A 15,554-nucleotide genomic window follows, 5' to 3' on the forward strand; every position below is an offset into this window, starting at 1 on the left:
TAAGAAAGATTGCTTTTTAAAATAAAACAAGCAAATGATACATGATTCGAACAATAAGGAGAATTCACAGAGTATCACAGAATCAGATTCAGCTGTATGCAACCACCTGTAGCATCCACAATCTTGCCGCTTCTCAATGTGTAAAATTCTTTAATCACATGTCCCAAAAGTCTACATTTTTTTAAAGCCCTGGCTCCTAGAATGAGGTTGCTTTGTGAGGCAGTTTTTATGACTGAAAAGAAATGCTAATGAGAAAGACACAGCTAATGAGAAATCCTGTGTCTAAGATCAGCAGTGTGCTCTGAGAGTCCTTCCAGTAGATTTCTGTGGGGTTTTTGCAAAGCTAACGCGGATGGGCTAGATCCTTGAAAAGTAATTATAAAATGAATGATCAGTTAATGCATTTGTTAATAATGAGTCATAATTAATGTTCATACACCTGGGACTGTTCTGTAAGTCATAGTTACTACTGACAAACTGCTTCATAGTGCACTTCTACAATTATTTGTATAAAAGAGGAAAAATCAAAAGGAAAATTCACACAAGCCAAATCCATATTTAAAATCAAAGAATATTTTAATTTCATTTTAAAAAATAGAGAGTAGCTAATTGAGACTAATGCTATATACATTTATAATATATCTGTGATCTCTAGAGCGCTGTAAAGAGTGTACTAATGTGGTGAGGTCAAGCCCAGTGAAGTTAGGAAATGCCAGGATTAAGCACAGCCTAAATTAATTAAATTCCATCTTGCAGATCCATTGTGAGATCATCTCTAAGATGGTCATAGGTTATGATAGTCAAGCCATGCATCAGTCATAGCCAGGGGGATCTGTGCCTTTTTCTCTTAGGATCAGAACGAGAATACACTCTAATGGCTGAAGACAATTGTTCTGTTCTTTTTGTCATGTTTGATTGATTCTGCTTGACCCCTCCCACTGGGACTGCCCTAATTTCTCCCAGTCTCAGAAGTTCATCCAGCTCTCATTTTTCTCAGATTCCAATTCCCACTCCTGAACCCCAGGCTCAGTCTTCCTCCCCAGGTCTGCACGTTGTCCAAGTCACAGGCTCCTTTGAGAAGGAGGATCTCCTTTGCACACAGTTCCAACCCTTTGCCCAACCACTTCCAGTTTTCCCACCTGACTCTTTATCCAGCCCACTGAACCCCTCCCTAATGCCAGTGACACTCAATGCCAGCTGTGTCCCGCCAGCTGCAGTGGGCCAGCCCACAGCCAGCTGTGGTGAACATTCACCCCCTGCCATCCCTTCTGTCACTGCATTGTGAAATTCCAGCAAGTCAATGATTAGAATAAGATCAGTTCCTTGTTAACTTCAGGAGAGAAAGAGACAGTGAAGATGTTGCCAAGATTATCCACCAATGGACTAGAGAAACCTGCTTCAGTCATGGAACATATTTCAGACAGGCAAGCTGAGGAATTCTGGATCCAACATGAGATGAATACATTAGGTCTCACAAAGAGGATTGTTAGTCAGAATCACACCCAATTTATTGGAAGGCCCTGGAGAGGAAATATGGTACTACAAGGCTATTTTATGCTGCAAGGAGTTTTTTCCACACATAAACCCTGTGGCTCCCTGTCTGCTGTTCAGAACTCAGAGCCAAGAGGTCTGGAGAGAGTTTGTTCCACTCAGTGTCCACCATTGCCTTATCCAAGTTAGAAATCACTGTGATTTCTAACTTTGGAAATGCTTCTTAAACATACACTTCTCCCTTTACACTCCAGCTCCTTGTCTTCTGTGTTTTCATCACAGGATCCTGATTGCAGTTTCCTTGTACAGAAACTTTTCCTCCTTTTTTGCCTCCATGTTCAATCCTGCCCAGCAAACTGGTTCATGTTCCTGCTCTTTGCATGCAACCAGTGCCAGGCATTTCCATTCCATTTCCTTTCCAATTCCCAGATGGTTTCAGTTGCCTGGCTCACTTCTCACCTCACCAGAATTCTAAATTCAATTGATTCCTTTCCATTCCTCTCATTTTGCTTTTCTTTTTTTTTTTTTTTTTTTTTTCAATCACTTTCTGTGTTTTCATCAGAAAAATTCTCCCAAAACTTTCAAGGGAAAGAAGAAAAGGAGCAACAAAATTAAACAGAAACAGTTCCTGTGCCTGGAAGCAGCCATTACAAGATTAGCCAAATTTCACCTACCTAGCTCCAGGCCAAACAGCATGTGTTTAATTAAGGTCCATGTTAACACCCATAAGATCTGCAAGGGAATGGAGTTATGTTGCCTGGCAGAAGCTGAAATTCCTGTTTCCAGGCTGTGGTTTCTGGAATTTCAGTGAAAGTGTAGAAAGGATCCTGTGAACTACTTGTTTTTTCAGTCCCACTGGGAATCACCAAATGATTGGGGTTGGATGGGACATCTAAAGATCACTTAATCCAAACCCTAGTTCATCTCAACTCAATTTGAAGCACTCACCCAGAATGGAAGTGTTCATTTGGAGCTGAAAAATCTTACAGCAAGAGCAAATTTTAAAAGTTCTGGGCAAGCTTACTTAAAAAAGGGCACAGCTAAGCAGAAAGATTATGTGATCTGAGCAGTGAAAGCAGCAGCACCTGCCTCTCTTAATGTCTCTGTCCTTGCTTAGGAGTTAATAAAACCTCAGTTGCAAAAGATGAAATGTTGCAGAGCAGGCATTCATATGGGTTTTCTTTATTGTCTGTCCATGAGGGAAACGTTTTTTTAAAAAATCACTGATTTGCAGTTGTGAGATTAAAGAGTCATGTGCCTGCAAATGCTTCAAAACAGGGACCAGTCCACGAAAGTGAATTCATTTGAGTCAGAAACATTTCTTTTTGATACGTTGATACATGAACACATGTAGAGTGTTATTTTCTGCACAACACCTCTCCTATCCTCTTTTTCTGTTCCTGGCATGAAAACAGTTGAGTTCAGGATACATTCCTAGGTTTTGCAGGATTTAGAAGATTTACAGTAAATGAGCAAAATAACTGCAGGAAAATATATTTTTATGGATAATGCAAGTGAACATTGACTTTTAAACTAAATCAAGCTGTCTCTGCTACAAACCTCTGAGGAATTTAACATGGATGTGTTCCTCTTTTTCTAGATGAATTAGGATCTGGTTGGAGGTACAGAGCATTCACAGCTGCAACTAGCATAAACAAAGGGGGTGCTTTGAGCATAATATGGGCCTTTGAATACAAATATCCTGGAGATTGAGGAATTATGCCTTGAATTATGTACTCAAAGTTAGTAGCATCTATGACTTTTGCCTGTAGAAAAGGGGGATAATCCCACCTCCAGCATTCACAGGAATGCTGATTTAAACTGCCCAGGTTAATTGTCCATCTGAAAGCAACACTGTCTCCAAAACAGATCTTTATTATTTCATTTTGTTGGTCTGTAAAAAATGTTTTCTTTTTCCTAAAAGGAAAGGAGAGTTCAGTGGTGGAAAGAGTTTATTGAAAAGAGGAGCTATAGAACTGCACATACTCATAGTTCTGCACAGGGATTAAAAACATGTTACTGAAATACTGGGTGTGCTACCTTCATCTGCTTCTCTGGCAGAACCTCCATCATCCAGGGATTCTTTGCTTCCCAAGAAGTGCCTATGAATTGCTTGGTGTCCTTTTCCTTCCATCACAGCCCTAAGAGCCCTTGGATAATGCAGGTCTCCATTAAAATATTACTCTTACCTTGTATTTTCCTGCTGCAGCAATATGGTTTTTTGCTAGGGTTTTCACTTCCATGAAAGTAGTTTTCCAACTGTTTTTAAAAATCTTTCTCAGTTCCTTCCTTTTCAGATTTCTGAGTTCTTATGTGATCACATTTTCTTCTCCCAGAATTTGGTTTTCTTGTCCACTGACTCAGCTGCAGAATCCTTAATGGCTCATGGCTCTGGTCTCTGTGTTGCACATCACAAACATGAATCTCATACTTCCTGTACACTTACAACCAGAAATATTTAAGTTAAATAGGTTTTAAAAATATAACAGCCTGACTTGCTTGGGGTTTTGATCCAGTTAATCATCCTAAGTATGGTTTAGATAGTAATGAGTTTCATGTCTTTTACTTCACAACCAATAATCTGGCTCCTCCAGAGAAGCTAATGGATTTTTATTATTCCCAAGGAAATGCTAATGACAGATTTATTTCCTTCTTATTGCCACCTAAACACCTTTGATCTCAGGCTTTTCAGGTGGACCAGTGAAAAATGTTTTCACTTGTGTTTCCCTTTGAATCCTACTGTGTCACTGATGCATTCTGGGGCTCAATTAAACTTAATTTAAAAGTCTGATTTCAGACCATTGCAGATTATCTCTGCAATTTGGTAGCTTCCTCTGCATCATTACCCAATGAGTTGAGAGGAAAGGAAAAAATAGGCCCCACATTCTGATTTTTTTTCTCATTAGGAAGAAAGGATGAGTGGTAGACAATTGACATTCCTGAAATCTCTCTGTGACCTGAATTCAGGACTCAATTTCTGTGCCTCCATTTTTTCCTGCTTCAAGTTCTGAGCAATTTAATATGCAAAATCTTGTGCATCTGTATGTAATTGAATAAAAAGAGGGGCAAAATTTTGCAACTTCACAAAGTGTTATTGTGAGATTCAGTCAGGAGGGAAAAAAACATCCGAAATTATTAGTGAACAAAGCTAGAAGACTTGAGAAACTTGTATTATCAGTTAACTTATTTCATTCATCTCTGTTCCTGTAAATACTTTAATTTTACATGAAATAACAGGATATTTATATAGGAAAAATGTTGACAAAAGTTTAACATACATGGTAAATAGAAATCATAGGAGAAAATCACAAAGCAGAGATCCAAAACTTCTCTCTGGTACTTTTATAAAACAGAGAAGGGTTTTTGAATATGTGCATGCATATGTGTAATTTTATTTTGGTCATTTAGTCACAATATAAAACAATACTGAACACATGAATGCAAATAAACCAAATCAAGATTTATAGAACAGGCCCTGTCTTTCTTGAAGGCTTCCAATGATTTCCTGCAGAATTCAAAGTACAAAAACCAATTTTGATAATAGTCCTTCATTTTTCTACTTTTTAATAAAATCCAGGCTCTTCATTCATTTGTATTCTAAAAAGATATTATCCTGCAATATACCAGTATTTTTTAATACCAGTATTTTTTAAGACTCAGCAGCAAACAAATTGCTCCTAAATCTATGACTATATTTATAAAAAAGCCATCAATTTTTATGAGAAATAAGAATATCATTGACAATTTTTAACAAGGCTGAAACCATCCCAACAATTTCATAAAGCTCTCAGAGAGCAGCATTGTCTAGGGATTCTGACAAGTTGGGTCTTAATATTTTTATACTATTAAAATTAATTCAATATTGGCCATTGATTTAAACCCCTGCCTCACCTAACTCCCATTTTAATTTACTGTTACAAAGAAAACTCCCTCTTAAAATGCCTGCATAGAAACTAATGTGGTTTTCTCTTACCTTATTAAGTTTTGCCACAAGAAGGAAACATTCACTTGAAGCAACTTGATTAAGTAAAATCAAAGTAATTTAGTAAAATCTAATCTTCATACTTTTTGATTAAGTACTTGGCATTTTTTATGTTTGCTCTGTTGATGTAAGTGCAGTCATTCACATGAGTGTCAGAACATGGAACCACAGGGAGTATAAACTGCAGCTGAACCTGAAAATTATCTTTTTTTATTCAGAACCCTTATTAGCCATCTACATAGCCCATTTTTAACCCTGAGCAATTGACTAATCCCACCGACTTAATTAAGGCAATATGCAAGTTTCATTTTTATTAAAGATTAATATTGAAAAGCATGCAGGTTTTTGCCTTTGCTGTTGTTCCTGCTCACAAGAGTTGTGATTTTAATGGGATAGTTCATCTTAAAGAGAAGTAGCAAGTGCTTCCTTTAGATAAAAAATCTAAACAGCTTTCCAGGGCAGTATTAGGATGCCAATAAAAAAGTTACATGAAAGAACTTTACTTCGAGTGTTTATGGATAATTATTTATTCTTGGTATTATTCCTCCATCTAATTCAGATACATAGGTATTGTTATGTTTTAAAGGTTATGAATACTGGTCAATTCAGACATCCTGTTAAAAAATAAATAAATAAATAAAACCTTAGTGTTTCTGCAGCACTTAGAGCAGACATGCAGACATGTAGTTAAAAAAAAGCAATGAATAATATTGTCAAGAGCATACTGTTCTCATACCTCCTAGAGCCAATGGAATACCAGGAACATTTTCTGGTAAAAAAACATCAGAACCATCTCTGAGGCCTGACAGGATATAGGAGAATAATTAAATTTTCCTGCTTTTCAATGGGCTGCACACCAGATAAAAACCCTGTGAAATAATGAGAGCCTTCAGCCTCCAGACAAGGTAACAGCAGCAGAGTGTTTTCAGATCCTCAGAGGAGCAGCACCATCACTGCTGATAACAAACAAAGAGCCAGGAGTGAGCTTGGGAAAACTATAAAAACCTCATCAAAGCACAAATCTTACAGTAAGGCTGAAAGGCAGCATGGACACATCTTCATGTTTCAGTGATAAATAAATATGTATTCATTTCACAGAATAAAACACCCTGGATTGACTCAAGAGTCAAAAGCATGATGATACACAGGATTGTTAATATAAACTGGAAAAAAAATTCCCCTGTGTGACTGGTGAGTGGATCAGAGCTTGGATGCAGAACCAGGAGCCATTCCATCTTAACCTCCTAAAAGACCCCTGGGGTATGTAGGACTCCAGGTAGCCCTAGACCCAGCAGACAACACCACAGCTAAAATCTCCACTTCCAGAAATGCTCAACCACCTAGAGCTCCCTCTGAAATCAGAAGGAACCAGAAAGGTCCAGCCACTCTGAGAACCAAACCAAAAGCCCCAAGGTCTGTAAGTATTTGTTCACAGGTTTATGTTGAAGTTCATAAATAGTCCTGCAAGACATCACCCAGCCTTCATTGAAGGCATAGGGAATTTTGCTGGGGGCTTCTCACCAGTCAGTATTTTGCCCCTCACTCCCTCTGTACTTAGGTATTCAGTGGAGACGTAAATTTGAATTCTGTGCTCACAAAAAAGCCCCAAACCAAAGCAAATAAACAAACAAACAAAAAAAAACCCCACAAAACCAAACAAAAAAAACAACAAACAAAAACCCCTCATTCTGAATATTTGGGTGTATTTTATGAGAAAGATTTTAAATTAAAAATGTCCATATTCCCCCTTACTTTGCCATGATGCCTACACATGATGCTGCTGTTAGTTTCACATTTCCAAAGGTTTACCAGTTTCAGGTTTGCATGTTGAAAGTTTCTTTTGCTGTGCAGTTCAAGTTTCTTGCACCCTTATGAAAAAGTCCCCCAAGCAGTGCCTGACTGCAGGTAGGTGGATGTTTCTGCTCTCTGCAGGGAAACATACAGTAAAAACTCAGAGGATCTTGAAAATTCACTGGGAACTGCATTACTCATCCTGATTTTATAAAGATACTCAGGTGTGATGGCCATACAAAGTGTCAATATAATTTAGAACTGTTATTTTGGCAGTTATTATTTGTCTTCATTCAGTAGATCATGGGCTGAGTGTCAGACTCTCTTACTGAAGAGCTGTGAGGTTTTTTAAATTACACAGGAGATCCACAGAGCTGGAACATCCCCAGAAATAAAATGGTATTCTCTACACTCTACACAAGGCAGTACAACACTGCTCAGCTCCTGTTCTGCTCTTGGCTTTACATGGTGGGATGTAGCAGAGAAAATTCAATATACCAAACCCCAACAATTATGAATGACCTTAGGGTGGAACCTAAATCAGTTGTCTAAATTTCCAATGCAACTTAAAGAAAATATTTTTATGAAACTTCTGTCCCTCCAGCCTCACAGCAAATGACCCAAACAGCCAAACATTTTTGTGATTATTTACACTGAAATTATATATACAGACTTCAAGTAGAAAAATTATAGCAATTTAATGGGCTGCAAAACATTTCTAATTTTTTTTCATGTTTAGCTGATCTTACTCTTGCTGTTAGGAGCTCATTCAAGGCAGCAGGTGCAGCTGAATAGAACTTCACATGGGAACTTCCCTGGAAAACTGGCATCAAGGATAAAAAAAAAAATGTGTAAAGTAGCAGATTGAATTTTAGCAGATTGAATTTTAGCAAATTGACTGGATGCTTTCTCTGCCTTCCAAACAGCCTGCCCCTCCAAATAGACAGAAGAAGAAGAAGTTGCTGTACTTTTACATCACACTCATCACGAGAGGAACATGTGCTCCCTCTGCGTGTGTAGGAACAGGGGGTGTTTACATTTTGTAGATTGAGAAGAAATGGGAGTATTTCTAAGTAGAAGCATTTTATGTGATTAGTATGCTGCCAGTCCAGCAAAGCACAGGCTTAAGTGCCCAAGAAATTAATTTACTCCAATTTAATTTAGCACCATTATGTGATTTTTTTTTTTTTAGTTTCCTTAGACTTTTTAAAATATACTGATTAGTTAATAAGTGTTTAGACTCATGTTAATTGTTGCAACAAGTACTGTAAGTGCAGCATTCAGACAGAGCTCAGTTAATTTCATCCAGTACCTTTCATGGGAATCTCATGGTTGTCTGGAAGTTTCCCATCCTAGGAGAGAACATCTGTGATGAAGGATAGCATTCTGATGAGGGAGGGAAGCTAAACTATGTTTTTTAATCATCTGTTGATTAGTTTCATCCTGTTTCTTTTTTTTATCCGTTCTTCAAATATTACATGGTCCTTAGGGGGTGTAAGACCTGTGTCCAACACTTGTTCATTGATGCTGCTTCTTTCTCATAGCCCCAGGCTACCTGCTTCCCTTCTCCATCAGACAATTACCCATGATGAAATGTGCAGCATGAAGTGGAGGGAAGGAAAGGATGTCTTGAACTCATTATTTGGAGAGATGCGTAACAATGAACTGTTTGTGATGCCGTTGGAATAACATATGAAATAAATCAAGTGGAATCGACTTTGCAGTTTTGCATGTGATAATGGAGAGTCTTAAAGCAATGCTTTAAAAAAATTATGAAGGTGATTGAAATTATTATACATTTGGGTTCTACCTCATACATTAATAAGAGAGTTGTGGCCATGATTTCTAAATAGATAATAGAGAACAGTGAACTCATACACATGCTGTAAAACTGTGATTTGAAAATTTCCCACTTTGTTGCATAGTCATGAGGCTTGTTACTTGCACATCTAATTTCCTTTGAATCCTTTTAGCCCAGTGAATGTTTATAATTATTAAATGAATGTACTGAAGACTGAAGAATTTGTTATTTTTAAAGCTATCTAGACACTAAGGCAGGTAGAAGTAATGAAGAATGTCTGGGGTTTTTAAAAGCCAAATTTACTGATTCTATTGGACATAAGTTTTCAACTAACCTGAAAATTTAAATGAATTTATGGTCTACAAGGGATGACAGAAAGACAGTGCTGAAAACAGAAATCTCATTCTCCTTAGTGTTTCCCAATGGTTACTCACAACTGCTGTACTTATAAGGGCTATGGCTGAAAACAAGAAGTAGTCAGCTAATATCTGCTATTAATTTATATGTTGGTTTTGTTTGTCTGACTTTGGTGGGGGTTTTTTGTTTGTGGTTTTTATTTCAAAAAACCAAACAAGCTTTTAGAAAACCTGGAGTTAAAAAAAAATTTAAATTAGGTGGAAAGTCCAAGGGGAAGGGACAGCTTTATAAAGTTAGCAAGGAGCCTGGGTAAACCCCCATCTCATGCACATACACATATAACTTACACTATTGCTACACTATAAATGAGAGAAAAGACTGAAACAAAAAGATGCAATTTTCACCTTTTTTGCTGAGACAAAAGCAGACTTGACAGGATAATTTTTGTACTGTCTTCTCACTAGGTTTAGCCAATAACTTGACAGTAACTGGCCAAACTCCTCTAAACAAGGAGACAGGCAATAATTTACACAGTTTAAAATACCATTTCCATACTCATTACAGAGCACAGAGCTGTGAGAGCACCCATCCTGGGTAATAGAGTGAGTTTGTTCCCCTGCAGCCACAGGCAGGCAGAAAGCATAATCCCTTATACAAACACTGCCCTTTCACTTTGGCCAGCTCATAGGTACATAATCTCCACATTAGAAAATCAGGAGAAATCCACCTCATGGTTCACAGCTCACAGGCATTGCTGCTTTTAACCTAACACAAGACATGTAGGAAATAGTAAAGCACTAATGTGGAAGGAGAGTGCATGACTTTCCTGACATTTTTGTGCAGAAAATCAAAATTAAATCTCACTATATACCCTTCTGGGGCCTTCAGAAGCACAGGAGAAAACTGATGGCTGCTGTGTGTGAGCATTACTGAAAAGTTGTTCGGGTCCTGATGCTTCTCAGCTCTTCTCCTATTCACTATTCCCACCTATCTCCATATTCTCTCACACTCTTCCTAAAAGGCACATTCCCCACCTGCAATAGGAGCATGCATTATACTCCTGTTTACATTTAGGGAAAAAACATCTTTTCCTTCATTTAGAAAAAACCCATCTTTTCCTTCATTTACAAAACGTTCTCTTTTCTGTTTTATTTTTAAGAGGCACGTTTGCTTAGTCTTCCTATGAAATCCATGTGGATTCTCTGTTCCCACTTTGCATGTGATCTTTGTCTCAAACGTTCAGCTGGTGCCAGGACTGCCATCTACCCCCAGAGCTGCAGAGTCAGCAGCAAACCCAGGATGATTAGTTATCACTCAGACTTCAAAGTGTGTCCAACAGGCTAGACAAAAATGACAGAAATGTTAAAAGAGACAAAGCTGAGAGAAAGGGACAAAAGAGGGGACAGGATCAGACTACACAGGTGATGTTACTTAGGAGAGTTAGTACACAACATGGTTGGATTTTACTCAGGTTTTTCTTTCTAGGTGCCTTGATCCCTGTTCATGACTATTCTGAAATTTCTAGAAGCTCTGTAACTTTAGAAGATTAAAATAGAAGAAAGGAAAAAAAAAAAAAAAAAGGAGCAAACAGATTCCTATTTTCCTGCTTTATTTCAGTGAGACATAAAGGGGCATAATAAATCTGATGCCCCTTCAGGACCTAAGACAACTGCAGCAGTGTCTATGCCACAGCAGCCTCAAGAACAATGCCTATCTTGTTTTGTTTCCTCCCCTGGCATTTCTGTCCCCATGGCTGGCTCAGCAGGAGGCCATGGACAGGCTGTGTGGCACCAGGGCACTGCTGTGCCCGAGGCACATTGCTCTGTGCACACATGGAGCATCCCATCACACTGACACACGTGGCACTGCACCCATCTTGCCCAGCACTGCAACCCTTCCAGGACCCCAGCAGGTTCCTTGGCACAGAGTCCCCTGAGCCCCAGGGAATTGTCTGCCCCAGGAGGTGGTGGAGTCACCATCCCTGGATGTGTTTAAAAAAGGACTAGATGTGGCATTCAGTGCCCTGGTTTAGTTGAGAGGTCAGGAGATAGTTGGACTCGATGATCTTGAGGGTCTCTTCCGTCCTAGTGATTCTGTGAAAGGGTTGGATCACGGGCATTTTGGTAAATCAGACATAAAGAATAATATCAATAAGAATATTAATAATTAAGAGAGTTAATAATTTACAAAGATCTAATCTGGTCCTCGGGAACTCTCCCTGTGCCAGAGAGTGGCAGCCTTTCTGTGAAGGCTGTGCTTTGCTCTCCCGTTCCTCACAAGGTGGCCTTGCAATGAAAGCAATCCTTGTGAGGAGCCATTAGTGACTGACCTGTGATGCTTCACTTGGATTCAATCCACTGCATTTTCCCAATTACTTAGTGAAGTTTCTCAAGCAGGTGGAAGATCTCCTCCCACCAGATCAGAACTCTGCTGCAGCACCAGACTGCTGTGGAATGCAGTGGCCTAATTAAGGCAATGTTAATGAGCAGCAGGAGCACATGGATGTGAAATCTGTTGGAGTGGAACAGAAGTTGTTGATTCTGGTTACGTAGTGTCTGGGAATCAGCTGCAAATTTCACAGCCATTTAATTTGCACCTGTTCTCAGATGAAAGAACAGGGCCTTTTGACTAGATTTCAGTGGCCTGCATCTTTGAGCAGGGCTTGGCCCAGTGCTCTGCAAGTTATAGATGCCATGTGTGCCTCTGCATGTCCTGCACTCCCATTTCTTGAAGAAAAAAAATCACAGAAGGCATGCCAGCAGTTATGGGGCAATGTGGAATGCCAGAACCTCTCAATGCAGCAGCAAAGCCCACCTACTGGTTTGTGACCAGATGTGTGCTCTCCCTAAAGCAGAGTTGGGAAAAGCCTGTAAGTGGATATAAGATGTATTTCTTTCACAGTGACAGGTGATGGGGAAGAGGTCACAGTCCTTGGTCATCTCATTTCAGGGAGAATTGCAGATCAGAGATCACCCCTTGGAGGCAAACACCCAGAATCCAGCTCCTTGATCAGGCAGAGCCATCAGGAAGCAGTTACTGCCTAGATGTCAGAAGGTGAAACACTTGCTAGGTTAAAATTCTTGGGATCAGACCTGGCAGCAGGGAAGCATCTCCAGCCCAGCTTCTAAGAAAATTGCCTGCCATGTGTCCCAGCCTGCAGCAGTGCTGGGCCCGTGCCCTACTTTGCTGTGGAGGTTGGCCAAGCAGAGAGCTGCTCTAAGAACCTCGCAGGGCAGACACATCCTCAGAACAGGGTCAGGATCACCCTGAGTGTGGCTGTGGCTCTCACATCCTCACAGCAGCTTCAGCAGCAAGGAGAGCACACACATGTGCATATCCACCGAGCTGCTTTCCCTGCTAAGGGATCCTGCTGGCTGCAGCTCCTTTGCACCCCTCTTACAGCCTGCAGCTGCTTTTACCGGGCCAAACCTGGTGCCACCTGGCTTGGGTGACACAATGACGCTAATTTACTCAGGCTGACAACCATGAACCTCTGGTATTGCCGAGATGAAATAAAGGCAATCAAAGCCCCACTTTCCTGTGCCTGTGAGCCAGGAAGAGCAGCGCTGAGGTCTGAGCTCGGTTTTTGCTGCGGGACAGCGGGGCCGGCCGTGCCGGGGCAGGGCGGAGAGCCGAGAGCTGCCGGCAATGCCTGAGCCGTGACAGATCCCAGCTCCACACCGGGGCTCCACCGGGACTGCAGCTGGGCACGGCAGGGATGCTGTGCCCACAGCCGGGAATGCCCGGGACGCTGGCACGGCAGGGATGCTGTACCCATAGCCGGGAATGCCCGGGACGCTGGCACGGCAGGGATGCTGTACCCACAGCCGGGAATGCCCGGGACGCTGGCACGGCAGGGATGCTGTGCCCACAGCCGGGAATGCCCGGGACGCTGGCACGGCAGGGATGCTGTGCCCACAGCCGGGAATGCCCGGGACACTGGCACGGCAGCTCGGAATGCCCGGGATGCTGTACCGGAGCGGACGCCGCCGCTGTCCCCCAGCTCCGGGCCGGGCCGGGCCGGCGCCACCTGGCGGCCCCGGGAGCCGCGCCCCGTCCCCGGCGCCTCCCGTTTATGAGGCTTTCCAAGCTCCTCCTTAAACGCCCGTGGTCTCCCTGGTGTTGTCAGGCCGTGCTGTGGAGGTCAGCAGTGAGAGCCACCCATGCCACCCCCTTCTCTGCAGCCCTCAGAGTGCGCGATTCCCCCATTGCTTTCTAAGTTTCAGCTATGGCATGTTTCCCAGTCCAGTTCCAGCGCTCTCCCATCCTCTGGCTGCTGTAGGGATGCGGGGCCAAGGCTGCAGTTGAGGCATGACACCAAGTCTGTGGTGATGAGACTCCAGCAGCGAGGGAAGGGCTGAGCAGGATCAGACCAGTCCCTTCCCATACCCAGAACTGAGGGTTAGGACACCTGGGCTGTCCCTTTCCAGTCACTCTTCTGCTGGGCCAGAGGCAAAGGCAAGGAATGTCCCACACTCCTCTCCCTCAGATACAGTAGAAAGTATTTGCTAAATAAGTCTCATTAATAAATATAAAAGAGACACAAAACCTAAATTCACAATGCTAGATGGCGTGAAATGTGTCACATTCCTTTCAAGCACATTCAGGATTTGGAGTACACAAGGGATCTGCTTACCTTTCTTTTCTCAGAATGTGTAACTTCTCTATAGACACATAACTTACCTGTTCTCCATTAATGGAGCTCAAAGCTGCTGCTGGTCAACACAAACATGGAATTTCCAATAGAAATGCCATGAAAGAGCAAAATGGGGTTTCCTGAAAAGGCTGGGTTGGCTACACGATGCCCATAGTGACCAAATAGCGCCACAACAGCTTTACAAACCCTACATGTAGTTGTCCTGAAAAGGAGCACTGGTTTTGTGCTGCTTTAATGTAGACTGTTTGAAGCCAGCAGCATTTCCCTGGTGCCACTTCCAGAGAACGAGGAGCTGGACAGAAGCTGGACACGTGCTCCCTCTCTTCTTCATAGATGTCCAGGGGAAAGAGACAGAAAACTAAAGCCAAAAAGGAGTTAGATGTATCTCTGACATTAATACTTGTAGGACCACATCTGCAGAATACTTGTCAGACTGCTCTTACCCCTGACCTGGACAACATAAAAAATTACATTAGATACATTAGAACCCTTTACTTTCAGTTTTTCTTACATTATATTCAAATGAAGTTTTTATATGACTTGAGAAGAGCTGTAACTTTTTGGTCACTGGGACTGGATGGGACCCAGTCATCTGCTCAGAAAGCATGTCTCAGGTTCAGTGTTGTAGAAGTCATAGAGACTTCAAAACTGTACAAATCAGAATAAAATTACTCCGCATGCAGCACCACACAAAAGCAAACAGACTTTGCCTTTGCATGCTTCAGCAGCAGCAGCACTGGATGCCCAGCTCAGGCTTGGAAATCATGGTCCACTGGTGACCTCTAACAAAATACCTTCTTGTCCCATGCTGTTCTTTTCTCATCTTTCAATACAATCCTCTGTAAAGCACCTTTATAGTGCACGCACTGTGAAGCATTTTAGCAACACCACACTTGTCATTGTGACAGCTGACCCAGGTGAAACCAAGAGGGTTTACACCCAGGATTTTGTTTCCCATTGCTCTGAAGATGCCTCCCCAGTGTTCCCAGAGGAGCTTCCTCCTCCACAGCTGAAACCCCGTTGGGTCTTCTGCCCTACAATCCCTCTATCCATCAGCACAGATGTCCTCAGTAACCTCCTGATGGTAGCTGCAGTCACAGGTGTGCAGCAGCAGCCTAAGGGAGAGTGAGAAAAGGAGCCAATTGTTTGATACAGGGTGGAAAGTTGCAAATAATGGGTTACATAGTAGGTGACCTGCTTTAAACCACCTTTTGGTGCATTTGCTTCTCTTCAGTGAGTTTACATGGACTTTGCATTTTAGGTGAACTCAATTGTGCCCAAGGTAGGTATAGGCATCTACAACAGATAGTGCAAGTATGTCAAAACCAGATGCTATTGTCTCACAATCTGGCAGTCTATGCAGAGCTTTCTGAAATGATTTCTACATGTATCTCTGAGTATCATCATGCTCAATTTGTAAGAAAACAGCCAGCACATCAGCAGGAATAAATCAGCATCTCCAACGAAGTCCAAAG

This window comes from Melospiza melodia, chromosome 4, assembly GCF_035770615.1.
Source record: "Melospiza melodia melodia isolate bMelMel2 chromosome 4, bMelMel2.pri, whole genome shotgun sequence".
Lineage (NCBI taxonomy): Eukaryota > Metazoa > Chordata > Aves > Passeriformes > Passerellidae > Melospiza > Melospiza melodia.